The sequence below is a fragment of the Mustela nivalis genome, assembly GCF_964662115.1.
Source record: "Mustela nivalis genome assembly, chromosome: 18".
NCBI lineage: Eukaryota > Metazoa > Chordata > Mammalia > Carnivora > Mustelidae > Mustela > Mustela nivalis.
This window is the reverse complement of record NC_139037.1, coordinates 58,269,812-58,280,084: the sequence shown is the minus strand read 5'-3', so window position 1 is coordinate 58,280,084 and position 10,273 is coordinate 58,269,812. Positions and strand designations below refer to the sequence as shown.

General features: G+C 51.2%; 2 long non-coding RNA genes across 2 annotated transcripts in view; one reads left to right on the top strand and one right to left on the bottom strand.

Annotated features, from left to right (window-relative positions):
- Positions 1 to 213: 213 nt before the first annotated feature.
- Positions 214 to 10,273, bottom strand: part of LOC309853075 — a 23,638-nt gene continuing 13,578 nt past the window's right edge. The window contains exon 2 of the long non-coding RNA XR_014305506.1: positions 214 to 1,328. This is a non-coding gene — a long non-coding RNA (uncharacterized lncRNA). The remainder of the gene's footprint in view (positions 1,329 to 10,273) is intronic.
- On the top strand, positions 468 to 6,560 carry LOC309853074. Its single transcript, XR_014305505.1, has 3 exons — positions 468 to 548; positions 2,263 to 2,348; positions 6,486 to 6,560. It is a non-coding gene; the product is annotated as an uncharacterized lncRNA (long non-coding RNA).

Sequence of the window (10,273 nt, the reverse complement as noted above, 5' to 3'; positions counted from 1 at the left end):
ACCAAGGGAGCCCACCCAGAGCTGGAGGCGGGATCCATCCCTCCTGAAGGCTTGGAGGCTTCACGGTGGCGGAGGGGTGGAGTGAGCTGAGGACACACCTACAGGTCCGTAGCTGGGGCGCAGGAGTGCAGGAGCACTTGGCTCCGGGGATCCCAAACAGACCAGGTTTGGCCACTCACTGCATACAAAAACCCAAAGGCAGAGCCAGGAAGGTTGGTGAAACAAGAAAGGGATTTATTCAATGAAGCCAGCCCCAGGAAGACGGCAGACTAGCATCTCAATGACGGTTTCCAAAGTGCTGAAAACACTTCTAGGTTTATAGAAGAAAAATGTAAATGTGGGACAAAGGTCAATGGGCAGTGAAGGTCAGGTCCTTGTCTTGGGGTTAGTCGGGAAGGGAGTCTTGCTGGCTCAGAGCAGTCCCTACTGCTTGAGGGAGTAGTTTCAGTTCCCATCACAGGATGCTTGAGTGGGTCTTTTCCATGAGAGACAAGCTGGAAAGAACTTCGTCAATTCTCAAGCACAGACTGAGGTCAGAATGGAGGTAGGTGAAGTTCATTCGTTGTTCTTTCTTTCTTTCATCTATTTATTTATTTATTTATTCAAGAGAGAGCATGTATTCATGCGTGCAAACAGGGTGAGGGGCAGAGGAAGAGGGAGAGAGAGAATCTCAAGCAAACCCCCTGCTGAGCGGGGAGCCCAACAGGGGGCTCGATCTAATGACCCTGGGATCCTGACCTGAGTCGAAATCAAGAGCCAGCACTTAGCCGACTGACCCACCCAGGAGCCCCTGAAGTATTCCTTCCTGTCCCATCTACCAACATGAATCAACGGAAAAACGTATCACGAGTCTCCTTGGCCTGGGGTTGTCAGAGAAGGCTTGCAGAGGGTTCAGGAATGGAAAAGTGAGCAGGAGTTATGTTTCGTGTGTGGAGAAAAGCGTCATCAGAGGGGACAGCATGGGCAAAGGCTGGGCAGCCCAGAAGGTAAGGAAGGGAGCTGTGAGTGATGGAACTTTGTGGGTGGACAGGGCAGCAGGGGCCAGCACAAGCAGATCCTGGGGAAGGGGCTCTGGATGCTGTAAGAAGACTGGGCAACAGGGTTGGGGTGGGGAGGGCAGGAAGTGGGGGAGCTCCTTGACTCAGCCCAGCTAGCCTCTGCCCCACCCCACCTCCTGAGTGACTCACAGAAGCCACTGAATTTTCACTTACTGTTGAGGGATTCAAAAACCTAGAAGGTGGGGGCACCTGGCTGGCTCAGTCGATAAAGTATGTGACTCTTGATCTCTGGGTCTTGACTTCAAGCCCTATGTTGGGTGGGAAGCCTACCTAAAAATAAATTAATAATCAATTAAAAGGTAGAAGGTGCAACAGTTGCTAAGTTCCAGTGTCTGAAAGAGGGGCTGCCTTCTATCCTCTGCCCAAATGCAACCTCTCTGGGCCTTGGTGTACACATCTGCAAAATGGGCCTGATTTAGCCATCTCCCCGGGTTGTGGGAGCAACAGCCACATATGCCCAGAAACAGCCTATCCTCTTTCTCCCAGTGAGAAGAGTACATTTTAAAATGGATTTCAGACACTTTGAACTGATAAACTTTTAGGGAAATGGATAAAGTAGACAAATATTGATTAATTTAATTACAAACACAAATATATATCCATATATCCATATATATATATATATATATCTCCATATATATATATGGTGACTCTCTAGTCCCTTTGGATTTAATGGTCTTCACTCCAGTCATGCAAAACCTGATACAGTTCCTTCCCATCCTTCAAGGGCTCCTGGGACACAGGCCCCTCCTTTGGAAGCCACACAGAGTGGTCATTGGAAGCTCAGGTGGCCCACATGTAATGCCAGCACTGCACCTACTCTGATCCCTTGTCCAGGTTAGCTTACCTCTCTGTGCCTCAGTTTACTCATCTTTAAAATGGCACAGATTCTACGTTCTTGGATAATTAAAGGAACTGTGTGTGTGTGTGTGTGTGTGTGTGTGTGTGTGCAAACTCATTCAGTCTTCACAACCCTACAAGGTAGACACTCCTATTGTCCCCATTTCACAAATGGGAAGAGACACAGAGAGATTGAGTAATCTGCCCAGGGACGAGAACCCCAGCATTCTGACCTCAGAGTCTACGAGCTTAGCTGCCAAGAAGGGCTGGGGATATAACAGGTGTTCTGCTTGATAGTCAAGCTAGAGGTCCTTATGGTGGGGGTAGGAAGTCAAGTAGGCTTTGTCCCAAACCTGGCAGGTAGTGTTTGAGAACCCTGTGCATCAAGACCCTATGAGGACCCAGAACAGCATTCTTGCCCTAGAAGGATAGAGGTGCCAACCAACTGAGGTGAGTAAAAGCAGGTAGGTGGGGTGAGGTGGGGGAGTGTGTTGGGAGGTAGGTTTCAGATGTGCCAAATATGGTAGGAAATCTTAAGGAAGCAAAGATTTTGAGGTGGGGTGAGACAAGGAATTCCTTCCAGGGACTTGAGTTTTATGTGCAGAATCAACCAGATAGTGGATGCTCCGCTCTGAAAAGCAGGAGAAAGCTCTGGGCTGGGGAAAGGAAACTGGACATCAGTGCTCTATGTACAGTCACTGATGCAGGGGTGAGGGGAGTGGGGAGACCCTCCTAGAACATCTCACAGACCTTTCTTTCTTTCTCATGCCCCTCAGAAGAGCTTAAGGAGCTTCCCATAACACACCTGCCCATGAGTGCTGGGATCATGGCTGCCATTATAATTGGGTCCCTTGCTGCCAGGTCCCTCTTCATTGGGTGCATTGCCCATCTCCTGTTAACAAGAGGCTGTAAGGGCCAGAGCCACAGGTACAGGGGCCCCAGGCCTCTCTATCCTTCCCTCTGTCTTCTTCCCCACTCCTTGATTGATTGATTCTTCCCTGAGTCACGTCCTCTGACTCATACACAATCTCATCAAATCTTGGAACTCTTGAGGTGAAAAGGGCCTTTCTATCCTGTATGAGACAGAATTCGAGGGACAGACATCCTAACTTTGAATGGCCTTAAAAAAATTAGAAAGTTTTTTTGGTCTTTCATGAGCTTCAGATATGGCTGGATCCAGGGACTTGATTTTGTCCAGAGACTCCTCCATACACCTCTCAACTCTGCTTTTCTCTGTGGTGGCTTCATTCTCAGACAGGACCTGCCCTCGTGGTGTGATAAGATAGCTCCCAGGGGCTCCAGGCTTATATCCCACCAGTTTAGCCCTCGCGGAGAGAAGACTGCACCTGACTCCTGATGCCTCTTAACAAAAGTCCCAGGGCTGCTTCTCACTGGCTTAAACTCAAATCACATGTCCTCATGTGGACCAATCACTGTGGCCAGGTGCTGGAATACCCTGATTGGCCAAACCTGGGCTATTTGCATAGCTCCGGAGTCAGAGAACAACCCAGCTCCACAAGACTAAATGGATTCATAGGCGGGAGGGACTTCCCCACCCCCACAAAAAAAAGACTCTAGTGCCAAAGAAGCAGAGTGGATGGTGGGCTGGCAAGGCATCAGATGGTGCCTACTTCTGTATGGGAGAGAGAGTCAAGGGCCTATTTTTCCAGGAAACAGTCTATTCATGAAAAATTCCTTCCTCGTGAGATCAGCCTGTTCAGAACTTTGTCTCCTGACTTGGGTTCTGAGCCGCTTGGAAATGTGTAGTTTTTCTGCTCTCCCTAATCCCCAGGAAATGAAGGCAGTCACCTTTTCTCCACCGCCTCCTCCTTCACTTTTGCAACTTTTCTTTAAGTTTGAAATATTTCCAAGGAGAAATCCCTCTTTCTATTCTCTCCCTTAGGTGCTGTGATCTCCAGATCTCCATCCTTCCACTTATTTGTCTTTCTCCCAACACACTCCCATTTAGGGGTGGCAAACAGCTTTCACCTCCTTCTGGTGCTCTAGAGAGCTTGGTGGAAAGGGGTTGGAGGTGGTGTCTCAGGGCAGTGGGAACGGATGCTGTGATCGATTTATCATGTCTGCCACAGGAGTTGGAGGTGGTGTCTGTGTATAGGAACAGATGCTGTGATTGATTAAATCACAGTTTAACAAGGCTATTGGAGGCACCTAAGCTATCCCTGCTAACTACCCCCACTCCTTCTTAACTCTTTCTTAACTCACTGGTGGTAGGAAAAGAGGCAATGCTGGTCCATAACCCTCTGGTTAGCCTGCAACCAGGTGTAGCCTGAAACCAGCCCCCAAACACAGAGAGGAGGGAGAGACCAAGGTAAGAAGCAGGCCCCTCCAGGTTGGCAGGTGGCCCTTTGAATAAGCAAAAGGAACTTAAACAGGAAGCTTGTCTCGGGTGGCAGCAAGATGAATGGATCCCCACACTCACCCTCCAAGTCTTACAGATTTATAAAGAGGCCCCAGCTGGACTCACCCAGACACACCACGCATGTGTTCTCAGCATTACACACCATCTCAAGGGTGTGTCCTTGGAGCAGCCTCTGGGAGCAGGAAAGGCAGGTAGCACCTACATTGCAAGGACACGGGAGGGGAGTGAGAAGACTCCAAGTGCCTGTGTCTGATCCAAGGCTCAATCGGTGGTCACATCTTTTTCCTGCCATTCCCCAGCAAGCGAGGGGGCTGATTTGGCCCTTGGTAGGTGGTTTGCCATCGTCTTTAGGGACAACTAAGGCTTAGAGACAGAAGTCATTTGCCAAGTGGCATAGAACTGGCCTGTGAGTGGCAGCAGATGCCCAAGATGGGAACCCACACCTGAGTGACCAGTAGGCTCTAGAACCAAAACTGGAGTCCACATGTCCGGACCTTCTGACCGGCTTTCCTTCCATTACTGCCAGCAATTCTCAGAGAATCTCACAGATCCTCAAAGAACTGCCCTGAAAAGGGCCACTTGAAATGGCATTCTGGACTGTAGTATTAAAAAAAAAATGCAAAATGAAAACAGTTCAATACCTGGAAGTGTTTACAAGTGAAGGGCCATGATGCATGACCCTTACCCTCAGATGGTTCAGGAAAACAAAATATGCACAAGAGACATAGAAGGAGAGAGAAAGCAGATGCTGAAGCAAAAAGAATTAAAACAATAGGCTGATGTGAGTAAAAATTACACAGATGTTCTTTGTACCATTTTTGCAACTTTTCTATAAATCTGAAATATTTCCACAGAGAAATTCCTTTTCCTGTTCCCTTTGTAGCATTCTGACTGTGGCAAGAGAATATCTCAATCTGGTTCTAGTCATTCTAACACTTGCTAGCTTTTCCCAAGAGAAAACCAAGAACCCTATCAAACCACGGATTTAACCCATTGTTTGGCTTTCCTTCATTTCCCCCATCACTTTCTACTTATGTCTGGTTTCATTATAATATGGCAGTTTCTGACTGTCTCCCATTTCTGCTCTTGCCCACACAGTCTGTTTCCTACTCAGCAGCCAGAAATATCCTGTGAAAATCAGTCAGCTTGAGTCCCTCAGAGTCGAGGCCAAAGTCCTCACTATGGACACAAGACCTAGCTTGACCTGCTGCCCCCCTCTGGCCTCACCCCTCCCCCCTCGACCCCGCCCCCAACACTCTCTGCCCCAGCCATATTCGTCTCTTTGCTGTTCCTGCTCCTGCCCAGGGCCTTTGCACAGGCTATTAGAGCTCTTTTCCCATGATTTCAGCAAAGGTGGTCCACATGCCTACATCAGACCTTTTGTTCAAATGTCGCCTTCTCCATGAGCCCCCCACCAATACCATTCTACTCGAAACTACACACACACACACACACACACACACACACACACACACACCTCTATCCTCTGCCTCTTTCTATCTTCACTTTCTTTAGCACTTTTCATTCCCTGACATTCTACTGCCAGTCATTTTTTGGGACTTCTCTCTCTCTCTCTCCTAGAGACCCCCACTCCAGGGGACCAGGGGTCTTTGTCTTGTTCCCCGCTGTGTCCCCAGTGGCTTCAGAAGGACCCATGTTCCGTAAATATGTGTTTAGTGAATTAATGAATTTGCTGCAGGGATGCCAAGTGTATTTTTTAAATAAAAGTATTCAGTTGAGGGGTGCCCGGGTGGCTCAGTGGATTAAAGCTTCTGCCTTCGGCTCAGGTCATGATCCCAGGGTCCTAGGATCGAGCCCCGCATCGGGCTCTCTGCTCGACAGGGAGCCTGCTTCCTCCTCTCTCTCTCTCTCTGCCTGCCTCTCTGCCTACTTGTGATCTCTGTTTGTCAAATAAATGAATAAAATCTTTAAAAAAAGAAGTATTCAGTTGAGCTGATTCAAAGAGAAATATCAAGGAAATCGTGAAACAGGTGGGAGGAGCATAATCATTCAGAAGGTCTGCCTAAATTGTGACATTAGGGAAACATCACTCATGGGCATATGGTGGCAGCTGGGGAAACTAAGGAAGGGCTCAGTGACTGGAGATTATGAGAGAAGAGGTGGGGATAAGGGAGACCTTGTCTTAGCTCATGCTGAAGCAGGGATCATCTCTCTCTCTCTCTCTGATGAACTGATGGGCTTTCCAGGTTCTCTGAGTTTTCTCTCCACCCACCTGAGCTGCTTACTACCCTGAGTGTTCTCTCCATTGTCCTCAGGATGACACCCACAGAGAAGCCGGAGGCCCACCCAGTCACAATGCTGGTAAGCCAGAGGTCCCGGTGGGTGGCTATCGACTCTCCTCGCAGCTCCTTCCTCTTCTTCCCATCAGCCACACACACCCTCACCACCCCCCAATCATCATCCCACCCAGACTTCTCTGGAGCCCCCCAGACTCAGCCCACAGATTCCGAGTACTTCGGCACTCACCCCAAATCTGCTTTTCCTCCTCTTCTCAGTGGCTGGCATATCCAGTCCCGGTGGTTCATTTATTCCCAGGTACCCACACCCAGCTCCTTGTTGGGCTCCCGGACCCCAGGCTGGCCTCCACCCCATGGGGGGTGGGAAGGACCCCATCCCCCACCAGAGTGCTGCCAAAGCTCTCACCCTGTCTCTCCTCTGCTCAGAGGCCCTCTGTAGCTCTCCAGGGTCCCCTCCTTTACATGGCTCTCTAGACCCCCCTAAACTGGTCTCCACTGTCTTTCCTGGCTTCATCTCCCACATGTAACATTCCCACCCTCAGAAGCAAAACAATATAAAATAAACTATATGTATACAGACAGACCAAATATATCACAGCTCCTCAAACATGGCAGGCTATCCCCACCAGCCACTCCCTCCTGCTTTTGTGTAGTTCTCGCTTCTCTTCCCAGTCTCAGATGTCCCCTCCTCCAGGGAGCCCTCCCTGGCTCCCCTCCAGGAGCTCTCTGGGCTCCACCACTCAGCCCTACCCACTCTGGGGACAGATGTGTCTCCCCTACTGGATGCGAGCTTTGGAAGGGCAGGGCCAGCACTGCCTCAGTCTCTGCTGTGTCCCCAGCACAGGGCTGGGGAAGGAAAGGGATTTGTACCAATGTTAGATGAATAAAAGATAGCCACTGAGAGCAGCCAGCATGTGCCTGCAGGCTGTGTGTCAGCCAGCTCCTCCCTTGTCCTCTGCTTCAGGTGACCAGAACATCTATGAAGTGATGCCATCTCCGACCTTCCTGGTGTCTCCCCCTGGTGACACGGGGTCCACGAACACCTCCATGGTGAGTCCCACCCCCTGTGGTGCCCATCACTTTGTCCCGCACTGTAGGAACACAACTCAACCTGGGATGCTCCCTATTTTAAAACCACCAGGAAAAGAGATTGGAAGGACACAACATAAGGAGCATTAGTCTCTTGGGTATGGAGGTTGTGGGGGGTGGCGCACAGGGGTGCTTTCTTTTCCCTCTTCCCTTTGTCTGTAGTTTCCACACTGAGCAGATGCTCCCTTTATAATCAGGTGGGAGATGATAAGAAGAAGAATTCAAATGAGTAAGAGGAGAAATATCAAAAGCTGAGATGAAAAGCTTAGAATCACAGGCGTGCAAGGGAGGCTAAGCGCATTATGGGGGTCATTGTCAGAACACCGGCCACACCACCCGTGGAGTCAGGAAGGGGCGATGGGGACTTGGAAGCCAGGTCTGTCCTCACAGCAAAGGTCAAAGGTGGGAGGGTGTCAGGGTGCTGGGGACCTGGCTCACCCATGCTCTTCCCTTGTAGCCCCTGCCCCAGCAGCCGGATCCAGAGAAGCACCCCTACCAGGTGTGGAGCTGGGACATGGCAGGGATCCCAACCAGGGGCAGATCGGGGTGCAGAGGGACAGGGCTGTCCTCACTGACCGTCCACCACTGACCGTCTCGGAGTCTGTAGCTTCCCCGGGAAGCACAGCACAGTTTCTCCCCTCCTGGGATTGTAACTTCCTCCTTCTTAGAAGGAGCCGAGGGCTGCAGGTCCTAGCCCCTCTCTGTGATCCGCCCCTGGATCTCTGTGTCCGTGTGTCTGTCTACATTTCTCCTCATTTCTCTACACCTCTCCGGGTGCCTCCTGCTGTCATTCTCTGGTTCCCTACATCCTTTTTTCTGTCTCTCTATCTATCTCTTCACCCGTCTTTGTTTCTTGATGTCTCTGTCCTTCTCTCCCTCTCTGTGCTCCTGTCCCTCCTGTCTCCCCATCCCTGTTGCTCTGTGTCCACCCCTTTCTCTGGCCTTCCCGGTGCCTGGTGTCTCCCGCCTCTGCGCGCCTCTCTCCTTCCATCATTCTCTCCAGGTGTGCTCTCCCCCTACCTCACCCACAATCCTTCTCTTCCCCTTCCCCCCCCAGGACCTGCTGAACCCCGATCCTGCCCCTTACTGCCAGCTCGTGCCAACCCCCTGAAGAGGTCCCAGGCCCTTGGAAGAGCAAAAGACTCAGCCCTCCCCTGGGGGCCTGGTGCACCCAGAAAAGCCACACCAGAGACCCCACAGGACCAGCACAGCAGGGCCTCAATAAGGTGGCCTTAAATGAAGACTCAGCACAGCATTGGGCCGGGGCCAAGAGATTGTGATGGGCCCAGCACCTCTCTGACCCTCTGAGTATATAATCCACCCTCAAGTCTGGTCCATCCAGCAAGCTGGCCTGGGCCTCGTGCCTGGGAAGAGCAGGCTCTTGCCTTCTCCTAACCCAAAGTACCCCCAGACACGCACTGGATATTTGGGTGTGAGGAAAGCGGTCTCGGGCCTGCTTCAAGCCATACTCACAGGCTCCTACTCGCTGGGCTTTTAACTGTCAGCCCACAGTGCCCCACCCCTGCTCCCTGTTTTTCCTTGGAGCCCTTCCGCTAGGGACAAGGCAGCTCCCTACCACACAGGCCCCAAAGGATAAGGTGCATGACCTGGGAGGCCCCCGACGACAGTCCTGGCCAGTGAGCACAGCTGCCAGACCCCTTCCCTGCTCGAGATTCAGTCTCTCAGAACCTGTCACCAATTTCCGCCTGTTGCTCCTGATCCAGAATCATACCACGGCCCTCAGGGCAGCAGATCCCTTTCCTCCCCCCTCCCAACCTCCACCCAGTCCCAAATGTGGACCCAATCTGTCACCCTTAATTTATTCATTCATTCAGCAATAAATAAGCCATGTGCTATGCACGGTTCTGGATCCTGCAGCTTTGGGAGGAAACAAAACAGACTGTGGCGGAGGCGAGAGTCGGCAATCAGAGTAACTAACATACGTGGTGTGCTGGATGGTGATAAGAGGAGGAGGGGGAATGAAGAGAGAAGGGGATTGGGAGCACGGATGGACTGTGATTTTAAATAGGGAGGGCAGAGAAGGCCTTGCAGAGAAGGTGACGATGAGCAAAGACCTAAATGAGGAGAAAGAGGAAGCCATGTAGGGATCTGAAGGGAGAGCATTCCAGGTGAAGGATACAGCAAGTGCAAAGGCCCTGAGGCAGGAGTATGCCTTGCGGGGAGGGGTGAGTCAAGGAGCAGCAAAGAGGCAGGGTGGTGGGAGCAGAGGAAGGAAGGAGGAAAGGGTGGGAGGCGAGGTCAGGGAGATGAGGAGCAGCTGACAGGTCAGGGGATAAGAATCCCCCCACATAAGGTACAGCAGACTGTCACTTTTGCTCTGGGAGCTGAAAAACAAGTCTGTGTGCCAGGCTGAATAGGGTTGCTCTGTGCTAATGCTCTGTGAATGTTACCTTAGGCGGCCAAAGGGACTAGGCAGGCGTGATTGGGTGAAGGATCTTGAGATGGGGAGATTATCCTGGATGACCCCGCTGGGCCCAAAATATAATCACAAGGGTCTTTGTGAAAGGGACCGGGGGAGAGAGAGTGAGAGGAGGAGCTGTAAGTAAGGAGGCAGAGATTGGAGTGACAATGGACTCTCAGGATGAAGGAAGGGCCCCAAAGCCAAGGCCGCACAGAGTCAGAGCCAT